The sequence below is a fragment of the Sarcophilus harrisii genome, chromosome 4 (genome assembly GCF_902635505.1).
Source record: "Sarcophilus harrisii chromosome 4, mSarHar1.11, whole genome shotgun sequence".
Taxonomy (NCBI): Eukaryota; Metazoa; Chordata; class Mammalia; order Dasyuromorphia; family Dasyuridae; genus Sarcophilus; species Sarcophilus harrisii.
In genome coordinates, this window is record NC_045429.1 from 295,070,435 (window position 1) to 295,088,147 (window position 17,713).

At 33.9% G+C, this 17,713-nt stretch overlaps 1 protein-coding gene across 2 annotated transcripts in view; it reads left to right on the forward strand.

The window, feature by feature from the left end:
* The first annotated feature begins 2,404 nt into the window (after positions 1-2,404).
* Positions 2,405-17,713, forward strand: part of CDRT4 (CMT1A duplicated region transcript 4) — a 32,087-nt gene continuing 16,778 nt past the window's right edge. Inside the window, exon 1 of one of the 2 annotated variants that reach the window (XM_003770481.3) lies at positions 2,405-2,591. The gene's annotated coding sequence lies outside the window, so the exon portion shown is untranslated. The remainder of the gene's footprint in view (positions 2,592-17,713) is intronic. The other variant, XM_031968476.1, reaches the window with a different exon arrangement.

Consider the following 17,713-nt stretch of genomic DNA (forward strand, 5'->3'; position numbering starts at 1 on the left):
AGAGAGGGAGGAAAGAAGGAAGGGAGGAAGGGATGAAGGGAATAATGGAGGGAGGGAGGGGAAAATGGAAGGAGAAAGGGAAGAATGGAGGAAGAGAAAAATGGAGGGAGAAAGGGAAGAAAGGAAAAGAGAGAGGGAGGGAGGAATGAAGGGGGAGGAGAGAGAGAAGAGAGAGAGGAAAGAGGAGAGAAGAGAAAGAGAAGAGGAGAAACAGGGGAGGGGGGGAGAAAGAAGGGAGAAAGAGAGAGGATAGAGGGGAGAGAGGAAGGAAGAAGGGACGAATCATTAAGTGCTTAAAATGTGCCAGGCATTATGCTAAGCACTGGAGATAAAAATACAAGAAAAAAGAAAAACAGTCGCTGCCTTCAAAAATGTAGAATGTAATGAAGTTTACATTCTAATGGGGAAATATAATAGACAGGGCAGGGGGGAGGAGTTGGAGAGGTAGGCAGAGTTTTGAAATTTAGAGAAAGCAAGGAACAAGGCAGGGAGGGCAAAAATGACAGTCCAGTCTCAACCCCTCAATGAAATGGAAAGTCCTGAAGATGGGAGAAGCTAGATGGGTCTTGGTCTTTTAAAGGGAGTCTAAGATGAATGAGTTGCAATTATGACAGTTTGTTAATGATGAGGGGACCCTGGGCACTGATGGAAATTCCAGAATATGCAGAAAGTAGAGGGAGGAACTTTTTGATTGGTGTGCTTAGGAGGATGATAGTATTTTCAACAAATTTAGGAAAGTTAGAAACATTGAGTTTCAGGGACCATGAGGGAACCAATCTGGCTAGAGGGTTCTAGTATTACTTGTCTAAATAATAAAAATCAAATTCATAGAGTCTGGGATATAATCAGCACACTATTGTAATAGTTCAGGTGTGAAGTGATAATGACCTCCACTAGGATAACTGCATTGTTAGAGAAGAGAAAGAATTGTCTATGAGACATATTACAAAGGTAGAAATCACAAGACTTGTTTGGATAAGAGAACAAGAGGATTTATTTATTTATTTGAGAATGGGAGACATGTATGGAGTTGTTTGCCTTGACAAAAAGGACTACTCTTCTTGTAAGACAGAATGAAGATAGTGGCATAAGACTTTGAATGATATGAAAAGAGGAGTAGGAGATAAAAGGGAGCTCTTGGCAAATGACTTTTATTTTTTCAGTAATAGCCAACATCTATATAATGCATATTATGTGCCAAGTATACTGCTAAACATCTTATAATAATTAGGTACTATCTCCTTTATATAGATGAAGAAACTGAGGAAAATGGGTTGTGACTTGCCCAGGGATAGTAAGTGTCTAAGGTAAAATTTGAATTAGAAAATGCTTGACTCCAGGAGTAGGTGTGCCATCTAGTTGCCCTAGATTCTCAACTTAGAAAGTAGGGGGAGAGGGAGTCATATAAGGTTTGAGGAAAAATAACAAGGTGAAAGAGCCATTATGGTGAAGTGAGTTAATTAGGAAGGCATAAAAGTATTGCCTTGAAGCAGTAAAAGCCCAGGTGAGGTTATATAACTTAAATTTATAGCTAGAGGAGAAGATGGAGTTTTTGGCAGATGGCCTAATTTTTCAGTGAAATACGAAACAAACTTATCAGCTAAGAGATTGAGGGTGGAAAGAACCTTAGAGGCAAAAAATTATCACCTTAATGTCAATAATCTAGTACAACATGGCAATGGTTTTATCTGAGTTTTGATATTTAGGATAGAGAGGAGAAAAAGATAGATTAGAGACTAAATTCAAAGGAAAGATAAGAGTTGATGACTGATTGTATTTAAGAAATGTCTATACCTGATGGATATTATCAAAGCAGTCATTTATAATATTTAAGATCCTATTTAATGTTCAAGTTTGATCTATATGACTTTCCCAAATCTATTGTTATGCCCACATCCTTAAATGTCATAAGCATCCTCCTTTAGGAGAAGAGAGTAGAATGAAGCTTTCTTTGGTCATACCTCCTTTCCTCATGACAATTGATTGGGAAGAAGGTGAAAAAAAGTGCAGACAGGGAGTTCTTCATTGGAATAGAGGATCTCTTAAAGGTAAAGATTGAGGACTACTTACTGCCCAGTGGCTTTGAACCCTGATCTTGCTTTGTGACTATAGGCAAATTACTTCTCTTTGGGGCTTCAAGTTTTCACCTCCGAAAAATCTCAGAATTGAATTAATTGTTCTCTAAGGACTCTTATAGCCATAATAGTCTGGGATTCTAAGAATCATGGCTGAGTAACTAGAGTTAAGTTCATCTCACCAATCATTTTTCATTTTCACCTCTAAGTTTATAATATTCAAATTCACTAAAGTATCCAAGGAGAAAGATGATGAAAGAGGGAGAAAAAAGATAGGGAAGCTTGGCAATTGATGATGTCACAATCCTTCAACTTAGTTATAAGTAGTAAGATAGTAGCAGAGGCTTCAGAGAGGAAGAGGAAGCAGACTGGTTAGGAGAGCATAAAGGGGGAAAAGAGAAACTTCAATGGCAAAGTAGAGAAGGGAGAAAACTTAAAAAATCAGTAAATGATCACGGGGCAGGAAAAAGAAAAGAAGAAACAGAAACAACATGATGATCTTTAGAAATATCACAGGTAAAAGTGTGTTATATATTTTAATATTTTAATTCATCATCTTTCCAAATCATAATACAGTTCATAAAACTATCCCTTAGAGAAGACTTTGGCCAACCAATTCACTGTCTGGTGGCCAACACTCAGCTGTAGCCTATAGTTCTTCAGATATTGGTATTCAGCGCTCAACATAGGAAAGTCCAGAGTATATAGTAAATCTGACTTTTAAAAGAAATTATTTAGCTACATCACAAAAGAATTCTTAAATTGATAAGATTCCTAGAATCTTCTGTTCTCTTAAATAGGGAGCATTAAAATGTTTTCGGAAGTTTCTTCCCTTTCTTTTATAGTAGAACCAACTGTGCTTGATGGGTGTGGAAGGGCTGAGGAACTTTAAAACTAGATTAAGAAAAGTTTGGAGAAATAGGATGATATGGTACCTTTGGAGTTGGAGAACCTGGGTTCAAATTTTACATTTGACATATTATTTATGTGACTTTCAGGAACAATTTCACTGATCTCTGGTTTTCAGTCTTCTCAAAATTTTGCAGCCCCCACATTTAGTTACATGACTCCATGTTGGGTCTTGACCCACAGTTTGATACTTTGGGCTAGATAACTTCTCAGGTGTTTTCAAGTTCTAAATCTATAAGTCAAGCGTGGAATGGCCTCTGTCTACTCATTTTCATAGAAACTAAATGTTCATGTGACTTTATTGCAATATTCACTTTCAGGTGGCCTGAAACTAAAACTGCAATATTTCTGAGGTATGCCTTTAATCTCTCTGATCCTCATCTATAAAATGAGAAGATTAGGGTTTTTTTTTGTTTATTCTGTTATTCATTTGTCTTATTCTTCATGACTCCATAATCCATAGCACACACATTCTTCTATCCTCCACTATCTCTTGAAGTCTCTTCAAGTTCATGTAAAGTTCATGACCAGCAGATGTCTTAATATTGTTCAATATATCCAAAACAGAACCAATTTATCTTTCCCCTTAAATCCTTCCCCTCTCTTACCTTTCCTATAACAATAGGGTAACACCATTCTTTCAGTTGTTCTGGTTGCAAGCAATTTAAGAGTTATCCTAGATTTTTCATTATCCTCCCACACATTATTCAAGCTATTACCAAGGCCTTTAAATTTTTTTCAAATATGTTCTTTTTTCTCTAATACTGCAACATTTTAATGCAGGCCTTCATCTCACACTTATTTCAGTATGAGGGTAGGTGGTGAATTTTCCAGCATTTAGTCTCTTCCTACTCCATTCCATTCTGCACTAAACTACCAGTAATGAATGATTTTCTTAAAATGCAGGCCATATCACCCCTTTTACTCAATAATTCTAGTGCTACGAATGTTTGTGGCAGCCCTCTTTGTAGTGGCCAGAAACTGGAAACTGAGTAGATGCCCATCAATTGGAGAATGGCTGAATAAATTGTGGTATATGAATGTTATGGAATATTATTGTTCGGTAAGAAATGACCAACAGGATGATTTCAGAAAGTCCTGGAGAGACTTCCATGAACTGATGCTGAGTGAAATGAGCAGAACCAGGAGATCATTATATATTTCAACAAGAATACTATATGGTGATCAATTCTGATGGACCTGGCCATCTTCAGCAATGAGATGAACCGTTCCAATGGAGCGGTAATGAACTGAACCTGCTATACCCAGCAAAAGACACCCAGCAAAAGAACTCTGAGAGACAGCTAAGAACCATTACATTGAATTCCCAATCCCTATATTTTGCCTGTCCACATTTTGGATTTCCTTCACAGGCTAATTGTGCAATATTTCAGAGTCCGATTCTTTTTGTACAACAAAATAGCGGTTTGGTCATGTATATTTATTTTGTATTTAATTTATACTTTAATATATTTAACATCTACTGATCATCCTGCCATCTAGGGGAGAGGGTGGGAGAAAGGAGGGGAAAAATTGGAACAAAAGGTTTAGCAATTGTCAGTGCTGTAAAATTACCCATGCATATAACTTGTAAATAAAAAGCTATTTAAAAAAATAAATTACAGTTGAACAGAAAAAAAAAATTAATTCTCGTGCTAGAAATAATTCCTATTGTTTTTAGAAACAAATACAAACTGCTCTATGTGGCATTCAAAATCCTTCACAACAGCCTCCTACTATTTTTCTAGTCTTTTGAATATTACACTTCAAATTTTTGATTCAGTGATTCTGGCCTTACTTGACTATTCCATGAACAAGATATTTCATCTCTTGGCTCTAGGTATTCTTTCTGGAATATTCTCCTTTCTCCACTTGATTACTAACTTTCCTTGTTTTCTTTTAAGTCCCACCTAAAATTCTACCTTTTATTGTAACACCCTTCCCCAACCCTTCTTAATTCTAGTGCCTTCACTCTTTTATATTTCCTATTTATTTTGTATATGGTTTGTTCTGTATATATTCATTTGCACATTAATTAAATTAAATTATAAGCTCCTTGAGGGTAAGGACTGTCCTTTATCTGAACAAGGTCCTAAATAAATGTTAATTGCAAAAGAGACAGTTTGGGAACAGGTTAGAGACAAGTTAAGGGATGAGAATGAAAAGGGTAGTTAAAACTTGGGGATGAAAAAGAAGAGCTTTGAATGCATGAGACATTTCACAGTTAAAAATAATGGCATTTGTCAAATGATTGGATTGTCTAAAGAAACGAAGAGTTTTAAAGGGAAAAAATATTTTACCTACTAGAAAAATAAATCCATTGAAGGCAGGGAACTTCAGTCCTTAGCATAGGGCTAAGACAGTGTTGCACAAGGCTCTATGGGTTTCCCCCATCTTTTTACACATACTCTTATGATCTTATCAGTTCTCATAGGTTGATTTATCAACTCAATACAGATAATAAATTCAAAGACTACTATCTCTTAATATCTTGACTGAACTTTGGTTCAGCATCACAAGCTTAACATATGGAAAAATAAAGGATATTGATCCCTCCTTCCTTACCCCCATTCCCACAACCAACACAACTCTCCTTTAAACTTCTTTGTCAAGTAAACCAATATCCTTACTCAGCTGAGTTTTCCCAACTTTTGTCTTTCCTTTAGTGTTTAGTGTTTAGAACACTATTTTAAGGAATAGTGTTTGGTGCATAATAAACAGGATTAACTTTGGAGTCATTCTTGATAATTCTCTCCCCCTAAACCTCTGTTTCTAGCCAATTTTCAATTTTCAATTCCAATTGTCAATTCTGCCTCCATATCTCCTGAATACATCTCCTACTCTATTCACATAACTACCAATCTAGTTAATACCCTAATCTTTTGTTTGGATTTTTAATTTGTCTTAATTGGTTTTCATGTATCTAGTCATTCTCTTCAGTCTTCCTCCAGCACAAAATTAATATTTCTAAAGCATAGTCCTGACCATATCACTTTCCTGCTCAAGAGGTCTCAATACCTCCCTATTGTCTTTAGGATACAATCCTACACAGTTTGGCGATCATATTGTTTTCACAGATGTATTTTCATATCACATATTTTACTAAACAAACCTACATATTCCCGCAGGACATTCCATGTTTTCTGTCCCATGCCTTTATATTTTCCAATAGTTAGAATCTACTTTTCTCTTAGTTCCATCTTTTGTAATCCCAAGTTTCCTTCAAGAGATTTATTCTGACCTTGCCAGGAATTATTGAAATTACTTTATTATTTTGCATAGCACCTCTTTCTGGGCCCCTTTTAAAATATTCATTTGTGCTGATGTTGTTTTCCAACTTCTACCTACTTCTACAAACCCTAGAACACTGAAAGATATGATTTCTGTCTATGTCCCTCACAAATCAACCCCACTGATCTTCTTATAATAATAATTAAGAATAATAACTTCAAAAATAGTTAACCAGACTTCATTGGCTTTTAGAAATAGGATTTATTGAGAAAGTATAGCAAAATTAATTGGTTTAAAATATTTCCCTGAAACCATGGACATACATACAAAACACATGGTTCTTGGATAATAAAAGGGCTCAAACAAAAGTTGTGAGTCACATGTAAAGTATATATGTGTCAAAGAAATACTTTGTTTCTTGCCCTAGAATTCTCTATTTTTGTGTATTTTTTACACATTTACTGTGGGGCATGATGTCAATGATGGAAATCACTCTGTTGCTTAGCTAAATTGATTCTTCAGTTGAGTTGGTCAATCCACTATTGGGCTGGATCAGGCAGAGAGCTTAAATCCTATATTGGTTTCTCCCTAGGTTTGACTGATAGCTGCCTAGGCTAGTCTGATTAGCTGCTATCCTCCAACATCTCCAGACCACAATATCATAGCTTGGACATAATCATCTCAAGGTGACTGGCCATCTATTGTCTCCTATGATCCCTTCTGATGGACTAAAGCATGACTATAGTCACTAGTGGGGAAAAAAATCTGTATTCTGTATTTTTAGGCACCAGTCTGACAGAAACAATATTAATTTAAATTATTCTAATCTAATCAAGTATGAAAGAGAGAGACAGAGAACAAGGAGACAGAGAAGAAGGGGAAGGGAGGGAGAAAAAGTATGAGAACCATTGTTTTGTTTGTTTGATCTTCATTCTTGATGAGTTCCATGATATCAAGAAGGTGATACCATGACATGCAAGTGAATTGGATTTAAGTGAGGGGAGGCTGTGCAAATTACCTGCCTTACTTTCCCCTCCAGAACCATCTGGGTCAAGTGGCCAGATGTAGATCAGGACAATAAGAGATAGCCCTGGAAACAGTAAGAGACTTTGGCCTTTTAAAGTTAAGGTCTTTCACAGGTCTCAGTTTGACTAAGGCCACTCATTCAATGATTAAGGCTAGATAGCAATTGAGGGCAAAAAAAAAAAAAAAAATGGCCTCTTTCACCTAGTCCAAAAAAATAAAACACAGAAATCCACAAAACAAAACAAATAAATAAATAAAGCTGGTAGGGGAAGACTCTCAGAATTTCTGGCCATGACAGAAATAATTGCTAAATACTTTCATTCTGAGTCAATTTTGGCAGGTCCAAACAATGAAAACTGAGGCTTGGCTTTGGATCTATTGTTCAGTACTGGAGACTTGGAGAGATTTGGGTTTGAGATTTGATCCCTTAACCAAGAGATCTAGCCACCAAATCCTAAAACATCTTGGAAGGATTACAGAAATCAAATTATTTACATAATAAACAAAAAAGCAGAATCATGTGCTCATAAATGCCACATCCAGATGAAAAATAGACCTGCTGTTCATCCCCTACCTGACAATCAGAACTGCTTCAAAGAAGTCCTGACTCCTCAGAATCACAAAGAAAAGAATTGAACCATAAGAGGGTTATGCCTTTTCTACGTATACTCAATTACAGCTCAACAATTTATCAGTTATTCTGGTTCTCAACAAATTAAAAGATTTTTCTTTGGTATTTTCTAAGATCCATCTTATAGCCAACATGGTCAAAAATCAACTCACTATAATGTAAAATCTTAATCAATCATTACTTTTGATTAATTTTTAAAATTATATTCTTTTAATCAATTATATTTTTCTTCTCATAAATCATAGTAGGTTAAAAAGTGTGTATGTGTGTGTGCCCCTATGCTAACAGAGTGCTGCCTTTAGTTAAAATTTCATACTAGCTAATTTCTTCATTTTTGCAAAGTTTTGCAAATTTTTGTAGAACTCAGCAATTGATGAGCTAAATTTCTCATTCATATTAAAAGTCAATATAAATTATAATTATTTCATTATCAATTATAGTTACAATGGACACCTCGAAGATTGCAAATCTGTCAGTTCCTTATTTCTTATAAAGATTCCCTTTTGGACCTCTTATTTGGACCCCCTATTTCCATCAGATAATGTCATAATTTGCTGATGCATTCCATTAATCAATACCTCTATCTCAGCTAATCAGCAAGAAAACTTTTTTATCTCTCAGTATGTGTACAGATTTTCAAATTTCTCTTTCACTCTGAACTTTGAAATAACTTAAGATTTCAAAACTCCCAGTCTAGTTAGAAAACTTGGTAAACATGTTACAATTTGTTCTCTATTAACCCTGTAATTGTCCTTTTACTAACTAAGGTGTGGTCTTGGATCCACTTTAAATCTACTTTATTGGCAAATTGCTAAACATTGCTAATAAACTGATAATGCCCAGAACTTTTTGCCTCTTGTTTCTCTTATTCACAGATTTCAAATGCAACAGTAAATTACTTGGATTGAAAAGAAGCAGTGAATATTTGTGTATGCTTAAAGTAATAATTTTCCCAATCAATCTCAATATGTTTTTCTTTTATTAAATAATTATCCTTAGGCTGAAGTGCATTTTGAACTCCGTTGTCCTCATTTCCAATCCAGAGAAGTTCTTTGAAGTCAGAGGTTAATTATTGTACTTTAAAGTGCCTATTGTCAATTTTACTACAAAGTGAATGACATGCATTCCTAAAAATCATCATCCTATGAAAAATCATGCAATAAAAACTACAGAATTTATAGGAAAAATGAGATTAAGAGCATAATGATCAAAATCTTCATCAGTGACACACACAAAAAGAGGCAGGAACTTGTAATTATCTTCACTTATGAAACCTCATCCATCACCAGTGAAATCCTGATTGACCTAAAGGTCAAATCTCATTAAATTATTGTAGCAACTCCTATGCCTGAAAACTATTCCCATCACCTGTGAACCTTTGTCTTGCTATTCAAATCACATGTCTTGGAGGGTTCAGAAAAGGAGGTCCAAATGATGTAACCACTACATCAATAGTCAATCAGAAGACAACACTTTGTTGCTCTATCATCTATTTTCATAAAAGCTTGTGTCAGCCCTTTGGCCATCAAGAGAAGCCATTATCTTAATTTATTGGTTACTATAAGACTATGACTACTGGCCTAATAAATTGATCATGCTTAGAATTTTGCCCCTCAGTTTACCTTAATTACTAATGCAACACCCCTGTCACTTTGCCTTGCAACTGCAAATCCTTTTCTTTGACCTCACTCAGTCGTTTCCCTGGCCATCCCATGTGCTAATATGCTTTCTTCCCTTTTCCATTTTGAACACCCTTGGTAAATCATTTCAACTCTACAATATTGTCCCATCTAAGAACTTTTCTCTTATAAATCCCAGCCTTAGATTGATCCTATTATTATCCACTGCCTTTTTTCCTATTCATGTAGATATAGAAGACAATCTGTGATGGACAAAACTGGAAAAAAATTCATAAAATCATGCTGACTGGTTAAAGCACAATTTTTTTTGTAACATTCACTATCTATTCACTATCCCACCTGCTCCAACAGCTCTTCCATAATTTGTCATTCTTTCTCAAATCTCCCACGTTCTATCTAGCTATTAACAGTCTATTAACTTCTATTAGCTATTAACTTCTCATCTTTATTTCACATCACTAAAACAGCAGATCCCATTTTCTCCTTCACTCCTCTTTCACATGAAGAAGCAGCCCTTCTTCATACAAATCCTTCTGTGGGTACAAGTGATTCAATTCCATTCCATCTGCTGCATCAAAAATAGAATATTAGGAGGATGCTTGAATGCAGAAAAAAGGAAAGCTTTTCTTTGAATCCTCATAGTGGCTTTAGAGCAAATGCATGAGGCTTTTCCTTTTCCAGAGTTGGAGCAAAATAACTGAATTGCTTTTTTTGACAGGCTGCTGAACTCTTAGACCTTGCTTGCTAAATGTTCCTCAGTGATGAATGAGGGATTCCAATATTAATTTTGAACAGTGTTTCCCTGTAAATGAATCCATTAGATGTTAAATTCTTCTAGATTTCTGGTTATAGGTCAAAACTCTGTATAGCAAAGAGGTCTGACAAGAGCAAGCTATATGATGTAGGCTGCTTCTTGTGCCCCAGATTTCCTTATAAATGAATGTAGCTGATGAAGTTAGTTATTAGGGCGAGCTCTATGTATCAGCTTTTTAAGGAATTTCACAACAACCCTGTCAAGATAAGGAAGGAAATTGTATTGATTTATTCTGTCTGGATTTATGTTCTAATAAATATGATGTGACCATATGTTTTCCTAGGGAAGAAAGACAGAATCAGTAAATTTGAATCAGATTTTTTTTTGTTTGATGTCTTGGACTTTTCTTTATGCATCTTTTTTCCCCCCAGGAATTAAGAGACTTGGGTGGTTAGCCTCTTGGTTCTGTAGCAGTTTACATGACCTCTCTACCAAGCTACATACCTTCTCATCTCTAAAATGAGGGGATAGGACCAGATCTCTATTCAGCTTTGTTAAAACAAATGATTATGTAATATGAATATGAATATGAACCTTTGGTACTGAAGAAGGTTGGCCAGAAAGCAGCTTCTAGCTTAGCTCCTTTGGTTCTTCTAGTGGCATTTTGAAAGGATATTGGAATGATCTGCTATTAATTATCCAGGAGGGATTATGAAATATAATCAAAAAGGATTTAGTTTATATAAGTTTACTGAAGAAAAAATAAATCAATTAGCAGAGCCTATTAGTTGATTATCCATCCATTGATAACTTGCAGCATTTATTCAGTGCTATACTAAAATATATTGGAAGATAAATTAAGTGCTATACTAAAATGTATTGGAAGATAAATTAATAGCTCAAAGCTTTCTAGCAAAATTTGAATGAAAATGAAAACTTCAAGACTCTATAATATATATTTATCAAATCTCTTAACAATGGAAGATATATTTATTTACATGTGTATGTATGTATTTATGCACACATTTTTAAATATTACCAAAATTTCCTCCATTGTCATTTTCTAGAGGGTCATCCCCATATACCAATATTTTTAAAAGGAAAGAGAGGAAGGGAAGGAAAAAGGAAGGGAGGGAGAGAGATAAAGAGGGAGGGAGAGAGGAAGAAAGTCAGATTCAGGGTGGGAGAGAGAGAGAAAAGAAAAACTGATCAATACATTGAAAAAGTTTGAAAATATTTGCAGCATACTTCACTTATGAGCCTCCACATCTGCAAAGAGGTGAAGTAGAGAATATCTTCTCATATCTTTTTTGGAAGTCAGGCTTCTTCTTTGTAAATTTGCAGTGATGACTTTTGATTTTTTTTTTTTGCAGGTGTTACATTGTTAGTCATGGTGTATATATATTTTTTCCCCTTGGCTTTGCTTGTTTCACTGCATCACATACAATTTTCTATGCTTTTCATTATTTCACTATTTCTTACAGCACAGTCATATCCTGTTATATTCATTTACCATATCATTTAGCCATTCCATAACATATAAGACATCTTTTTATACTTCTTTTCTATGACAAAAAGTATTTCTATAAATATTTCGGTTTTTATAAAGACTTTTTTTTTCTTATCAATGATCTCCTTTTGTATGTAAGCTTTTGTACTATAATTTACTTTGGGACCAAAAGGTATGGACATTAATTTTATTTGCATCATTCTAAATTATTTTCCAAAATGGTTGTACTGACTCACAACTTCATTAGCAATGCACTAGTGTGCTCATATTCCCACAACTCCACCAATTTTGTCAGATGTGAGTTGAAAATTCTCTCTGTCTTTCTCTTTCTCTTATCAAAAAGTAATTCTCTACTCTCAAGCTATTAATGAAGTAGAAATTTAATGCAGGGTCAGAATTCAGCTCTCTCCCAATGACTAGCTAATCAGCACAGCAACAGCTGTATTCCAATCAGTAGTTTCTCAGCACATCAGCACATTGACGCATTTTGGTCAAATTTTGTTATCATCTTCAAACCCAACTTCTCTATAAGTGACATTTCTAACACTCTACTAATGACTTAATTGCATTTTATGTCATGGATCAAATCTTCCTGGTAGTCAGAAAGTCCTCTATCATATGAGGTATAAAACTCAAGAAAATCCATGAATTCTGTCATTTATGAAACCATCATGACTTATTCAATGTTTCCAAATAATTATTTAATTTGGAAATTTGTCAGGATGTAGCTCTAAAACTCTAATAGTCACATGCAAATGAGATGAGGGACTATAAAGTGCCTTCAAAGATCTTTTCTATTCATCTGAGAAAGAATATTTTCTTAACAATCTGTAGACACAGATTTTTCATATTTCAAAAGAGTGGTTTTTCAGAAAGGGATTTCCTTTTTTCATTAATTAAAGTTATTTATTTCCTGCCCTTTCATTCTCTACATGAGTTCACACATATAAATAAAAGAAAAACAAAAAACAAAACCAAAATAAAAATGAAGGAAATCTAGTTGAAAGGCATGGAAAGGAGAGACAGAATGTCACATATGAGAGAAAGCAAAAGGACCACTCTGACTTGGTTTGTTCACATATAAATACCTTAATAAGAAATGTAGAATGTTTCCCTCATAAGTCTATGGTGCATTATTCTATAGATATACATATCACTGGGAAAAATATATTTAGGAGACATTGCAGAGGGCACACACTCAAGGTACATGTGTGGGCAGAGCATTTCTATAAAAGAATGACTTGCTTTTTAATGTTGCCAAGCCACTGATGTCATTTAGTAATTTTATCATTTATGGTGATATGGTAGAAAAACCACCATATTTACTGCGTGATGGTCCTATTTTCTGATTATTATACTAGTCAGCTAAATATGTAGTTTCTTTTTGCTTCTAGCTCTTGAGGAAGCAAAAATTTTCTGATAGCTCTCAAGAGAAGAATAAATATTTCCATGACCTTTAGCTTAAAGATTACAGACTTTTTCTTCCAATAGGCTTTCTCCTTTATTACAGAATCTTTGCTAAGCCCCTCACTTTGAAAAGAATCTTTTAAATTTGATTTTTCAAAAAACATTAATTTCCCCACATTGAAAAATAAAAATAAAATGTTTTATAATGTATTAATATAATTTTATTATATATTTGTAGCTGTTTTATACAGATGTGTTTATACATTCTGTAGTCATTTTGAATAGAATTTTTTTCTAGCTTTTTACTAAATTCTATTGGTATTCTACAAAAAGACTCAACCCTAGAAGTCACTATCTTATCTCTATATCCTCACATCCAAACTTTGGCTAAGACCTGTCAATTTTACCTTCATAACATTTCTTGAATATGCCCCTTCTTTCAAATACTACCACAACTCTATTGCAGGCCCTTATTACCTCCTAGTTGGATTATTGCAATAGCTTATATATAGGGGTTGGCATAAACCAATCTCAGCTGGTTTTGTAGCTTCTGACATAGAAAAGGTAGTTCCAGATTCAACAAGTGAACCTTGCAAAGGATCTCTCTAGTATGTCCAGTCTTAAGAGATGTTCAGTCTGCCTCCTGACTGGCTAATTCTGATTCCCAGATTTGTCCTGGGATAGTAAGGTAGCTCAAGTAAATCAAAGTAATTAAATGTAAAATCATTAGCTGTCATAGTTTCACAATGGTTAAAGCAGGGATGTCAACTATCCCACAGCATTGCTTTATGATATAGTATTAAAAAAGCTTTGGATTAATGTCAGAAGAATTGATTTGGTTTGTTGTGTAGTCTTCGGGAAATCACTCCTTTTGGGGTCTTACTTCAAATGTAAAATTAAAAGTGATTTATTTTAGGTGATTTTTAAAGGTCCTTTCTACCTCTCAATTAAGTTAGCCAGTCCTTCAAGTCAATGTTTGACTTGTTTTTCATTGGTTTGGACATCATTTTCATTTGACTTAAGTTTTTCATTGGTTTGGACAATTATTTGCTTGAATATTGTCATTCACAGTTCTAAAGTTCCATATAGGAATCATCCATTAATTTACTTATTTGTTCATTCTACAAACATTTATTGAATTTCTAAGTGCAAGAAACTATACTTAACCATAGATATTCACTACAAATACTGGCATAAAGGTTTTTATTTTAGCAGATGCTAAGCCATACTTGATTCTAATGAAGTCACTTCATTATGGGGGGATTAAATTTCTTCATTTATAAAACAGTTGGATTTATTTATTTCTAATCTCTTTTAACGTTTAATTGGATCCTTTGGTTCAATGCTTCTATGTACCAGTAACTGAAATATGAGAGAGATAAAAAGAACTATAAAATTGTGGCATTTTAATTTTAGTTCCTATTGTTTAAAACTATGCCTCTATTCAATTTATTTTGTTCACAATTTCCTTTCTGAGAGTGCATTTCTCAGCTTTTAAAAAAGTATTTGATTTATACCAAACATATTCCAAAGAATTAAAGCAAAGCCTTTATTGTTTGAATGAGTTTCTGATTCAATAAAAAATCCTTTTATCAGAATTTCAGAATTGGATCACAAATTAGAATAGAATGAGGCTCCCTTTTCTCTCTATTAAAAATAGCACCAGGACATTATTTAAAGCTGTTCTTACTCTCCAAAGGGGGAAAATAATAAAGTACTCAATGAACAATGTAAATCTGGTATGAAATTGGTATTAATTTCTTCATGCAAAAGAAATTTTAACAGAAACACAAAAAACTCACAACACCTATTGACAAAACAATTGAAAACAATCCAGTAGCATAACTTCTACTGTTTTGAAAGGAACATCAGAAAGGAATCCCATCCAAACATAAAACAGTTTTCTAGATTGTTGATTAAGCATTTTTCTTTTTATATTGTCGTACTTATTTACTATACACTGGCCAGTGACTCAAAAAATTAATTTTTGAGACTATTTGAGCACTGTTTTTCCTTTTTGAGGTTAGAAAAGTAACATTGTATTTCTTTCTGTGGAAGTATATTCAAGGCTACATTTAGGAAATCATTTTATAAAGTCTTTTGTGTTATTCTTACAAGAAAAAAAAGATGGAAGTATGGATTAAATGATAAGTAATATAGTATGAGCAATTTGGAGCTTTTGGACAATTTCAAAAAGTGGTTGAGAATCAATTTGCAGTTAAGAATTTATTGGATGTCTTCCGTTCCAATTGATCAGTGATGAACAGAACCTGCTACACCCAGTGAAAGAACAGTGGGAAATGAGCGTGGGCTGCTTACATTTTTGTTTTTCTTTCCAGGTTACTTTTACCTTTCTAAATCCAATTTTTCTTGTGCAACAAGAGAATTGTATAAATATGTACACATATATTGTATTTAAGATATACTTTAACATGCTGAACATGTATGAGACTGCTTACCATCTAGGGGAGGGGGTGGAAGGAAGGAAGGGAAAAGTTGGAACAGAAGTGTTTGCAAGCAATGTTGAAAAATCACCTATGCATATGTTCTGTCAATAAAAGGCTATAATAATAATAAAATATTTATTGGATGTCTCCAGGGATCTGTGTCTAAAGACAAGACTCTTTCAGATATAGACCATTTTGCTTAAAAGGAGAAGTGAAAATAAAATTAAAAGAGAACAGAAAAAAGGAACTTAATTTCCCAAAGTAAAGACATGAAACCATTTTTAACTGAACTGAGGTTAGTTTCAGGGTAGCTCAGAAGAGCTGAGAACAAAACAAAGCCGATCTTAGGAGAAATATATCTCCAGTTCAATCTAGGAAGAGATCTTAATTAAACCTTCCATTGCTTGGAATCTGCCTTTTGCTATTCTTGATATCCCCAAGGCTTACTAGTACTTGGTGCATAGTAGGCATTAAATGAAACTGACTAGAAAAGCTTACTGGAAAAGTTTTTTGCTTTTGGTTTTTATCTTTTACAAAGATAAAATGTTATCTTTGCATGTAGTTTCCACAATTTTTCTGATGATCAGAATTTTTAATTTGGTTATTATGATCTAGTTTTGTTTGCATCCTAGATGTTCTCTGATAAAACAGATTTTTAGAACCCATAAGACATATCCCATCTAATTAATTTAATGATTAACTTTAAGATAGTGAATAAAATGTGTAAAGCAGAGATGTCAAATAAGTTCTGAAAATGGAGCTAATCAGATTTAAAAGTAATTGGGAAATATTTTAACAGAATATAGATAACACTATATTTTAAAACTAAATCAATATGTAAGCAGGGATTCTTATGTATGGATCTACATACTTTTTCTGTTTAAGTTTGACACCACTGATGTAAATGATAGTCAAAATGTGTGAAATAGAAAAAGAACATTCCTCATCTGAGTCCAGTAATGGAGATGAGTCTCCATTAATGAAATTCCTTCCCTGCTGATAATCTAAAGAAAATGAACAGTGAAGTTCTCATTATTCAAAGATTTTTCAAGCTCACACTGGTCCAGCTTTTTATACTATATAATTACAAACTGTCATTAAGAAAAGCTCTGCTTTTCTTTGATTTTTATTTAGTGAGCCAATGCTTAGAAACATTTAGAAATGTACAAATGATAAGGACCAGTGAGTAATAAACAATGCTAAGCAACTTATTATAGTAGATTAATTAGAAAAGCATGTTGGTCTTCAGTGTTACTTGTGGCATTAAAGTATATGGATGTCTTTCATTCAATGAAACCATGCCATCTAATTGATTCCTATTCCTAAAGATAATGAGCTATTTTTGCTTTGATCTGAAAACTGAAAGAAAGCAAAATCTATCTTAGGAAAAGTTTTGTCTAGGATTTTAATTGTGTTTTGTTCAATTGTTTCAGTCATGTTCAACTTTTTTTATTTCATTTGGGATTTTCTTGGCAAGTTTTGCCAGTATCTGCTGGAGTAGTTTGCAATTTTCCTCTCCAACTCATTTTATAAAGGCACTGAGGCAAACAGGGTTAAATAGACTGGTCCAAAATCACACAGCTAGTATTTGAGGCCAGATTTGAACTCAGGAAGATGAAGGCTCCTTGCATGAAACTCTGGTTTTCAAATGTACAAAGGAGTTAATAATGACCCTGACTTCATTTCAGTATAAGAGAACCAAGTACCCTCCAACTAGATATTCAGATTCCAGCAAAGAACAACCCAAGAAACAGCCAAATACTTCCTATTTTACAAGAAGAATAAATAGGTCAATGTTTTTGACCTAATAAAAAGATGTGTTAGTGGAAAAAGGAAATGGCAAATCACTTCAATATCTTTGCCAAGAGAATCAGACGTGACTGAAATAATTCAACATCTCAATGAAAGTACCAAGCATGAGAATGACACATTATGCATGTTTTCTACAATCCTTTCTAGATATGATCCTTATCAACAATTGAAAGAAATATTTAAAAGTTTGCAATTTAAACATTAACCATTGAGAATACATACAAGAGATAAGTGAGGAGCTTGTTGGAGGTTGTTCACATGGCAAATCTGA